Genomic DNA, 10,622 nt, shown 5'->3' with positions numbered 1-10,622 from the left:
TTGCTGGTGGTTGGTGATGGCGACCACCGTCCACTTATTTGATGCAGTGCTGCCTATTTCTTCCTTTAACTTTCATCATTGTTTTTCTGTCTCTGTCCTCCTCTCCTCCTATGTCTCCCATCCTTCCTGTCACATCCTGTTCCCCTTCCCTCCACTTCTGGTGGCTCTACACCGAGTGACAAACCTAACAGTTTCTTGTAACTTAGGAAACCATTTACAACGCTGGTTGTAAATAATGTGTGTTGTGGAGTCTACTGTGGTGCCCCTGTTAACTTGGGGACGCAAATGCAGCGTTCATCCTGCAACCAAACCTCCACACTCCCGCTCCTCGCTGTGACGAGGCTAAAAGGGAGAATCGGTTTATTGCACAGGACGGCGCTGCAGGATCGGTTTCTTGCCTACAATTGATGGGTCTGCTCGACCAGACAAACCAGGGTTTACTCAACAACAACAGCTTAGTTATAGCATCTGTTACACAAATTACCTAGTAAATACACTAATTCGCCGAACTACTTTGTTCACATACTGCATTTAGTAATCGTTATTACTCTGTTTGCTTATTCGTTGCACAAAGTACTCGTTGCTTCTCCTTTTACTTACTTATTACATTAAATACTCTTTATGGTTCTGTTCACTAACTCATCATACTAAGTCCAAGTTATGAACGTATATACTCACACCTTACAGTAAGAACCTCTTATTACCCAGTTTATTTACTTATTGCAACAAGTCCGTTATATAGTCCCCCTCTTGCGTTCATTGCTGGAATTACGTTTTCAATAAATTATAGAAAAATTGCTTATTAAGTCTTTGAATCAGGTCATGTGTCCCATTGCTTGTAATTCTTGCTACTGATTGAGGATTTTATTCAGAATTAGAGACACCCTAAAAGATTTATGAAGGCTGAGTACAACCCTCTGTTTCGTGAAGGCTGTCCTGAACTAAACAGAATTATAAGGAGATGGGAAGAATAAAACATAGAATGCGCCACTGACCTGAAATGGTTAAAGTTTCATGAGATTCACAAAGCTGATTTGCTGTGTCCTCTCCAAATCACAGCAGGCTACCACCTGTACGAAAAATTTACGTATATTTTGGAATACTTCGCTGATATGGTGAAGAGTGTACCTTCCCCACTGTGGTTATGTACACACCTGATAATCCACACACTTATATCCCTATTATCCACACACCTGGTTATCCCCACCCGAGGACAAGGTGGGATGGTAGTGGGTGGGAGTTAGGAGTGGGACAGTACACGCTGAGGCGATGGATATTGTGGTTTTCAGGGTTACAATAGAAAAGGAGAGATGGAAGAAGCAATGTGTGACGCAAATAGTGTTGGTGGAAGGAACGGAATGATGAGAGATGGTGATGGGTGATGGGGTATGCCGGGAGAGAGCATAGTGTGAAGACGAACGTTGTAAGCCAGCCAGTAAAGATTGTTGTCAAATATTCCTCCTTGATACTGGCTCTTCGTGTCGCTCTTCCTTGATACTAATATGTTTCAGTCCTTTATATTCTCTGTTAATGAGAGCTGAAGATTATTTTAGGCAGGACTTGTTTCCTTATATTACAGAATTGAATAAATGATTATAAAGCTACAAACTGAGTGACCTCATGACCATGCTCCTGGGTTCCATTTGAGAGATGTGACTGGAGGATTTTGGATCATGTAATATCAACAAGAAGAGAGAGAGAGAGAGAGAGAGAGAGAGAGAGAGAGAGAGAGAGAGAGAGAGAGAGAGAGAGAGAGAGAGAGAGAGAGAGAGAGAGAGAGAGAGATCCTGAAACGTACTGGATTATGAAGGTCTACCCTTGGTCCCTTTTGCTTGATACGGGGTAAAATTGGACTGATTGTTACGTTAATGTCATTGTTGCGTCTGTCTCAGGATGTGAAAGTGGATGACAGCGAAGATTAGTCGTGAAAAATCGAATATTTGGAATTTGTTGTATGGAAATGATACTATGCTTCAGTACCTGCAGACTGGTACTGAGATTTGTTGATGTAGGTGCGCACTGTGCTTTGAGTGTATATATAGTGATGGTTATTGAGAGAGACGTCTCCCAGTGCGACGTTCTGGTGAAAGAAGAGACCTGAACTGGTGAGACAGCTTCAGTATCTGAGTCCCTGGGTGCAGAGAAAGAAAAGAGAGGTACACGTGCATAGTAACTGAAAAACTGAGTGGTACAGGGAAGGAAAGTGGATGATGCTATGAAGGCCTTGATGTGAAACTGAGGTCAGAGCGAAGAGCATGTTAGGGGATTACATGAAGGAGTTTTAGTGTCCACAATGACATATGGGTGTGAGACTTTGGTGTGACATGAAAATGAAGAGTCAAGAGTTAGAGGAGTGGAGATAAGGTTACTGAAAAGCGTGTATGGAGTGCAAAGAGTGAATAGGATAAGACATAACGTCATTCGTGAGAGATGTGGAGTAGGGAAATCCGTGGGTAATAGAGATGAAGGAAGTGTACGGTCATATGGAGAGAATGATTATAAATAGAATGGTGAAAATGCTATATATCAGTTGTTTTGAAGGCGGGAGGAAGCGTGACAGGCCAAGAAGGTGGACAGATATGGTAAATGAGTGTGTGAGAAAGCGAAGTATGGAGGTTGATGATGCTAGAGAACCAACAAGGAATAGAGCGGATTGGATGAATTTTGAATGGGAGGGTTCATGACAAGGGTATGGCATCTCTCTTTCAACTGACTCGGTGTGACAGGTAATTATGGAGTGAATGTATGGAAAGGAGGGCATGTGAGGTAGTTAAGGCCTGAATGGTTAATGAATGAGTATGGGGTCCATTTCACTGGGCATCCTGTTGAGTAGTTTCCCATTATTATTATTTATTATCATTATTATTATTATTATTATTATTATTATTATTATCCGATTTCTGAACCTTACGTTACCCAACCTGTGGGGGAGCGGGGGGGGAAAGACTCGAGATGTTATAGATGATGATAATAGAATTATGTGAATTCAACCTTAAGTTAAAAAAGTGACGTACTGAACAGTGCATTACGCTCAGCTGAGGTGAAGAAGGAGGCTTAGGGAGTGGAAAACAGGTGGAGTGGGAGAGGCAGGTGGAGTGGAAGGGGTGGAGAGTGAGGGGTAGGGTAGGAGGCTGAGAGGTTGAATGTATTAGAAGCCTTTACCTAGATATTGCACACACACGAGAGAGAGAGAGAGAGAGAGAGAGAGAGAGAGAGAGAGAGAGAGAGAGAGAGATTAAGTTAATCATAATGACTTCTTTTATATTTTATTCTTGCTGCCTCTGGACGACTTTATTCATGTTAGGCAGAAGGGCTCACTGTTAAGGGTTATAAACTGTCTCCAATGACTCCATGAATTGCATCCATTATTACATTACATTTCCCACCTCAAACAAGTCTTATTCAGCTTAGAAGGGACGACATCTTTTAGTGTTCTGCTAACCCTTTAAAGAACAGGGCCTCACTTGTCTGGTGGTTCTCTAGCTCCCGGCAGACGGTTATATTCAGTTCCCCAGTGGTTAATGATTCCAATACTCAGAAATTCAAAGCAAGGAAATCCTCTTTGAAATGATGAAAATTCTGAGAGTAGTAATGGTGGAGAATGTGAGGTTAAGAGAGAAATTGTACAGGGATGAAGCTGATGAGCGAACGATGACAGGACGCCAGTTATGTGGAAGGATTCAGTGGAGAAGGGTTAGAGAGGGCGGCATGAACTGACGGGGTGAAGTGGAAATAAGCATTGATAAATTATTGGTAAACTCAAGGATTAGACGACAGGCACTGAAGAGGTGGATATGTTAAGGCAAGCAGTTAGAGGACGTTTCAAAAGCTTTCTGCACAGATGAAAGTTGACCCAGGTATTTTTCTTGACTTTTGCCATTCTAAATGTTGTTAGAAAAAACGCCGTGCGGTGGGTAACACTGCCACACCGCAACTGTCACACCACACACAGCCACATCACACATAGCCACACCACACACAGCCACACCACATACTGCCACACCGCTCACTTCTTCTACGCCACTCACCACCACACCACACAGTCACATCACACACTGTCCAACTGACACGCCTCATACTGCGACACCGCATAATTCCACACCACAAAATACCGCACCACACACTGTCACACCTCACACTGCCACGCCCCACGTCGCCACACACGCACTACCACACCACCTACTGCTACACTCCGTACTGCCTGTGTCATACCACATACTGTCACACCTTGCAGTCACATCTACCTTTGCCTCACCACAAACTACAACACCTCACTCATGCCTCATACTGCCATAACTCGCACTGCTGTCTCACATACTGATACATTTTAATGTCACATCTAACACAGCATCACCACAGACTGCCATATCGTACACTATTATAACTTAAACTGCCGCACCTCACACAGCCACACATCACAATCCTACACCTCACACTGCCGCACCACACAGTGCTACACCTCACACTGTCACACCTCACAATTGCATCACACACTGCAAAAATTACACACTGCCATACCACAAACTGCACCACACACACACACACACACACACACACACACACACACACACACACACACACACACACACACACACACACACACAAAGAAAGGGAAGTTTGAATTCTGTTCATTTTTCTTACCCAATATCTCTCTATTTTAAGCTGGCCAAGTACGATCATTTATAATTGCTTCATTTCCTCGACACTGATTATTTTAGGTTAGTATTATTTTCAATCGGTTCCATTTAACTTAAGGCCGTTTTCTTTCGCGATTAGGAAGGTAGCTAACACCTCTTCCTTACCGATTTATTTCTGATTCTGCTCCGTTACTACATTCTTGTGCGTTATTCATGCAATCAATGTCGATATTATTAAGTTATAAGGAGCAAACAAGAGGATATTAATAGGCAGTCTGGAAAATAAATCGCTAAGGAAGAGGTGCTAGGGACCCTCCTTACTCTACCAGAACACGGGTCTACTAGATGCTTTTGGAACTGGAGGGATTGGACGTAGCCTGGAGCGCCTTAACCCCTTCAGTGCGAGAGGCCATTCCTCGCTTGCATAAAACATCTGCAGGTGAAAATATTATATACGAAATGACTCCGTATTGAAGGGAAAGGAGGAGGGGGAGACCGAGGATTCTTTTTTTTTTTTTCTTAATGCAGAGAAGAAAGAGCGGAGGTTTGAAGCCCGCGGTGTTGTTCGCTCCAAGGAAAAAAAAATGAAAAGTGAGCCAAATTCAAGATCTGTTCTTTTCGAGATGCCATGACACATTGCGTTTAAAAGAATGGAGGCCATAATCAGACGGAAAGGCAGATTGAGGAAGACTACTACTACTACTACTACTACTACTACTACTACTCTCTCTCTCTCTCTCTCTCTCTCTCTCTCTCCCCATAAAGTGAACGGTCCGTTCCCTGAGGCCCAGCAGTCCTCCTAACTGCCATACACCTTCTCATGTCACCACTTAGGCACTAATAACCACCGTCCATATTGAATACATGCCAGGATATCTAATTCATGGCTGGTGTGACTGGTATTAGTGGGGGTGTTTTTATATACGTCGCTGGGTCTTGTGAGAGATCCCTGTAATGACATGCAGATCATCAAATTGTTCCCTGCTTCGTCCTGCAATCGAGCTAGCGTCTTTTCCAATAGCGGACCACTTTTCTAAACACTTTACTAAGACCTCTTCCTGACCTCATCACCACCCCCGATTTCACCAGTAAACTAAAGGTAAGTTCTCTCTCACAACCCAGATTTGTTTCCCGTTCTTCAAAATAAATTAATCGGCGATTCTAATTCTCCTATAATTAATCTCCCCAGACTATGATCGCATTCTGCAATACCAACAAGGCACGTCGTAGTATTCGGGACTTCCTTAATCGTTCCTGCTAACAATGGATCACGGTTAATACGGGAAATTTTGGGCAAGTTTGTCATACTTGGTTTACCTTCACTCGTTGCCTAATTTCGGTGAGTCCTACAGGTTGGAATCCGTTTCATTGGTTACCGTAGCCAGTTTGCTCTCACGTGACGGAACTGGGCCACTCCCACACCGTGAATACCAAGTCGTGTTTCCATAAAACTAGACGAGCCATTGTTATGAAACAAGAATGAATCTCCATGGTTACCAGTCAAATCGAACCTCCAACCTTCCTGCACCTGGATATCAACTGTAGCCTACTTAGCTGGAGAGGTACGGATTTCTCTCAGGTTAGAACAGGCGTATTATGATGAGTCTACCTCTTGCCATATGTCTTGGTTTCAGGTCAGATCAGGTCAGGTTTGGTTAGGTTAGGTTAAGTTAGGTTTGTTTGTTAGAGGTAGGTTTGCTTAGGTTAATTAGGTTTGTTAGAGGTAGGTTTGCTTAGGTTAATTAGGTTTGTTAGAGGTAGGTTTGGTTAGGTTAGTTGGGTTTGTCTGTTAGAGGTAGGTTAGGTTGGTTAAGTTAGGCTAGTCTGTTAGAGTTAAGTGGGTTAGGTTAAGTTAACCTTTCAGGGATAGGTTAAATTAGCCTGTTGTGGTTAGGTTAGGTTAGGTTGTTAGAAGTCGGCTGTTGTAGGTTAGCCTCTCATGCGTCGGTTGGATTAGCCTGTTATGACTGGTTTTCATCCAGCCCTATGACATCTTTATAACACTGCGGTCTCCAAGTGAGTTTATTCAGCATAGGACAGACTTTCGAACTGTAGGGGTCAAATCAAGAGACTAAACCTCTCCTGTATATATGTGATTAGACAATAAAAATCGTATGGAGATAGAAAGAAGGATTTATCTATTTATAGCCAGATTCCTTAATCCCGTAAAGGGTAACCACAAACATATCGTCTCCATGTCGCCCTGTTCCCTGCCATGTCACTGTCCTCCCCTCAACTTACATCCCTCCTCCCTCTCTCATATACCACTCTACTCCATCCCTCCATCTCATCCTCGGTCTCCCCCTCCCTCTCCTTCCTTCCACCAGACTTATAGTTAGACTCCTGCTATCCATCCTCTCCATATGGCCAAACCATCTCAATATACTTCTCCTAACGCTTTCTATCAAGTCCACATCCATACCACAACGCTCTTTCACTTCCTCATTTGTCAGTCTGTCTCTCCATGTAACTTCACATGCTTCTCTTAAATAACTCATTTCCGCTGCTCTCACTCTTTACTTCGCGTCCATACTTTATAGTTGGCGTCACAATACTGTCATGCAGCGACTGTTTTACTTCCATGTTCACGTCACTATTTCTTGTCACTGCTTCAAATGAACCAGCAACCTTTCTTCCCGCTGTACCTATTCATGCACATCATCCTCCAAACTTCCATCCTGACTGATCACACTACCCAAGAACTTGAAGGCACTCACATTTCCCATTTCCTTACTATCCGGCCCACTGTGCATTCAGTGACTTCATTTTTCTCGAAGACCACAACTTGACTCTTCCCTACATTCACCTTTAGATTACATTTTTTACAAATTCTAACTCATTCGCCAAGCCTTGCAGCTCCCCTTCGTCTTCACTTAACAGTACAGTATTATCCGCAAGCAACGGAATAGGAAGTTTCCAAAAGCTGCACTCTCTCATTAGGGCCGCTCCAACGTCCATTGCCCAACGTTGTATCTCTTTGATTACTCTAGCCACATACAAACTGAACAACCATGAGGGAGAAATAATGCATCCCTGTTTCAGTCCAACATACAGATACAAAAATTCACCCACTTCACCATTCACACGCATTGCACCCCAAAAGCCTTCATACATAATTTCTACACTTGTGCTCGGAAAGCATGTGTGTGTGTGTGTGTGTGTGTGTGTGTGTGTGTGTGTGTGTGTGTGTGTGTGTGTGTGTGTGTGTGTGTGTGTGTGTGTGTGTGTGTGTGTGTGTGTGTGTGAACAAAACAATTCAAATATTTTTTGTATACAATATTAACCAGATTTTGAAGAGAGGTAAAGGTATAGCCCTTTATTTTAATAAGAACAGCAAGTCAGACGTCAGAGGGACAAGACTAGGTCAAAGTATGAATTTGCAGTTGCAATTTAGACATTTTTAATTCGATTTGGACCAAACTCGGTGGAAGTGTTATGGGTAATACAGGAGCAAAGGAGCTGGATTTTGAGAACAATGAGTCAAAGGTCAAGGCCACAGGACAAGGAAAAGTTCAACCCGTGTGTCTACGTGTGAACACATTAAAAGTTATTCATGTAATTTAGACCAAAGTTGATGGAAGGGTTGAGGATGAACGAAGGGTTTGACCTACTTTTATTTTTAAGGGAGTGTGTCAAAGGGAAGGGTCACATGAGAAGGCCAACTTAAACTATATTTATCCGATTTACACCAAGCTTTGTAGATGGGTTCAGGGTTTTGTTAGGATAAAGGGATTCGATTTGAGGAACAACCAGTTTAAGGTCAAGGTCACTGGGGGAAGTCAGATTTCAAGGTCAAATGGAACAGTTTTGATCTGATTTGAATCAAGCTTGGTGGAAAGTTTAAGGCTCAGGCAAAAATGAAGTAGGTTGATTCTCAGAGCAATCGGTCAAAGGTAAAGTTAACAGAACAAAATCAAATATTTGGCCCAGAGACCATTTAATATGTTCAGGTATAGCATACTCTGAGCGTTCTGTCTTCTTGTACTGTTCATGAATCCTGCTCACCTCATATATAATAATGATCACAGGATATTAATAAAGAAGGAGGAGGAGGAAGAGGGTGGTGATGATGATAACAGTACACTGATAGAGACTGATAAAAATTTGTATTGCTCCCATACGCCCTAGATCGCCACCCTTATTACGTTTTTTCTTCTTCCAGACTGCACCCATTCCTCAAAATCTTATACATTAATCTTCCTAAATATAGCCAATCCCTCCAAACTAGAGCCAAACCTTCCAAAATGTAGCCACGTCCTCCAAAATATAACCAATCCCTCCAAAATATAGATAATTCCTCCAAAATACAGCCAATCCCTCCAAAATACAGTATAGCCAATCCCTCCAGAATATAGCCAATCCCTCCAAAATATAGTCAATTCATCCAAAATATAGTCAGTTCCTCTAAATGTAACCAATCCCTCCAAAATACACCCAGCCCTTCCAAAATATTGCCAATCCCTGCAAAAATATAACCAATCCCTCCAAAATATGGCCAATCATTCCAAAATATAGCCAGTCCCTCGATTTTTTTTTTTTTTTTTACAGAAAATGAACGGAGGAAGGAAAAACAAATCAAGTTTTTAAAAATCCAAACACCAGATTACAGCTGTCCTCCGTTCATAAAAAACTAACAGTTGGACCTGAACTGCTGTAGTTTGAAGTTTGGCGTGAAGCTAATCTGGGGAAGTGAGTACCAAAGAGAAGCAGTTCTGGCAATAACTTTGTTTTGATAGGCAGAAGTTCTGCAGTATGGCTGTGTGAGTCAAATCATGAGCGCAACCAGATGCCAGTGTAGCACGAGGAAAGCCGTGGAGAGGGGGCACAATGGATGCAACTTCGTCTGAGCATTTGACATAAAAGTGTTTTTAAAATCATTCAAAGTAGGTAACATTCCAGCTTTCATCTAGGGGAAGTATTTCATTTCTAATTGCTGGGTTATAAATCAGCTTTATTCTGAATATTGTCCAATTCTATTAATGCAACCTCTCCACATCCACTCCACAAGGGTGAGAAAATTCAGGTTGAACCCTCTTGTAAATTATAGTTAACTGCTAATCAGTGACGAAGCTATGGATTCTGTACAATAATCTAAGTTTCTTTGAGGTGGTTATAGCAAGTGACCTAACATGAGAGGTCCAGCTGAGGGCATTATTAAGCAAAACACCGAGAATTTCAATTCTTTTAGAGGTAGGAATATAGGTTGCAATGAAGTTAATACCGAAATCAGGTAATAGTTGTCTAACAGTAAATTGAATATATTTAGTCTTTCTTGCATTAAATGAGAAAATGTTATTTTGTCCCCATCAGTGATCTTGGATAAGTTCTGATTTAAGGAGACTGCTGAGCTGAGTTGTTACGTTAGAAATATCAAGCTTTGTAAATGGATGTGAAGGAACTGTGAAGTGTTGTGTCTCTCTCCATGTGAGTGAATGGGATTATTGGTGACAGACAAGAGATCATTAATGTGAATGAGAAACAGGGTTGGAGCCACGACTGATCCTTCTGGCACGCCGGCATTAACTGAGTGGATATTGGAATATGCATCATCTACCTATCTGTGGCTGAGAAATTAGGAAATCAAGTGGGCAAAAGATGATAGGCCGTAGCAAGGGAGTTTGGATAATAGGGAAGGGTGCCACACTCTGCCAAAAGCTTAAGAAATACCAAGGACTACTGAATGTGTTTCTCCATGTTGGTCACCTGATTGATGGAGGGTATGAGTGACGAGACTGAGTAGATCAGCAGTGGATCTTTCGTGGCGAAAATCATGCTGTCATTAATTAAGTTATTGGATTCACGTTGTTTAACAATGTACATATTAATAACAATCTCAAATACTTTACCAAGAGAAGATGTGATAGCTATTGGTCTGTAATCAGAGGGGTCAGACGAACATCCTTTCTTTGGAAATGGGTGGCTGCTGGCTTCATTCCAAGAATTAGAGAATGATAAAGTACGTATGCATTGTTCGAATAATTTAAC

The sequence above is a fragment of the Coenobita brevimanus genome, chromosome 72 (genome assembly GCF_032717465.1).
Source record: "Coenobita brevimanus isolate Jiangsu-jjx chromosome 72, ASM3271746v2, whole genome shotgun sequence".
NCBI lineage: Eukaryota > Metazoa > Arthropoda > Malacostraca > Decapoda > Coenobitidae > Coenobita > Coenobita brevimanus.
This window is presented reverse-complemented; position numbering follows the sequence as displayed.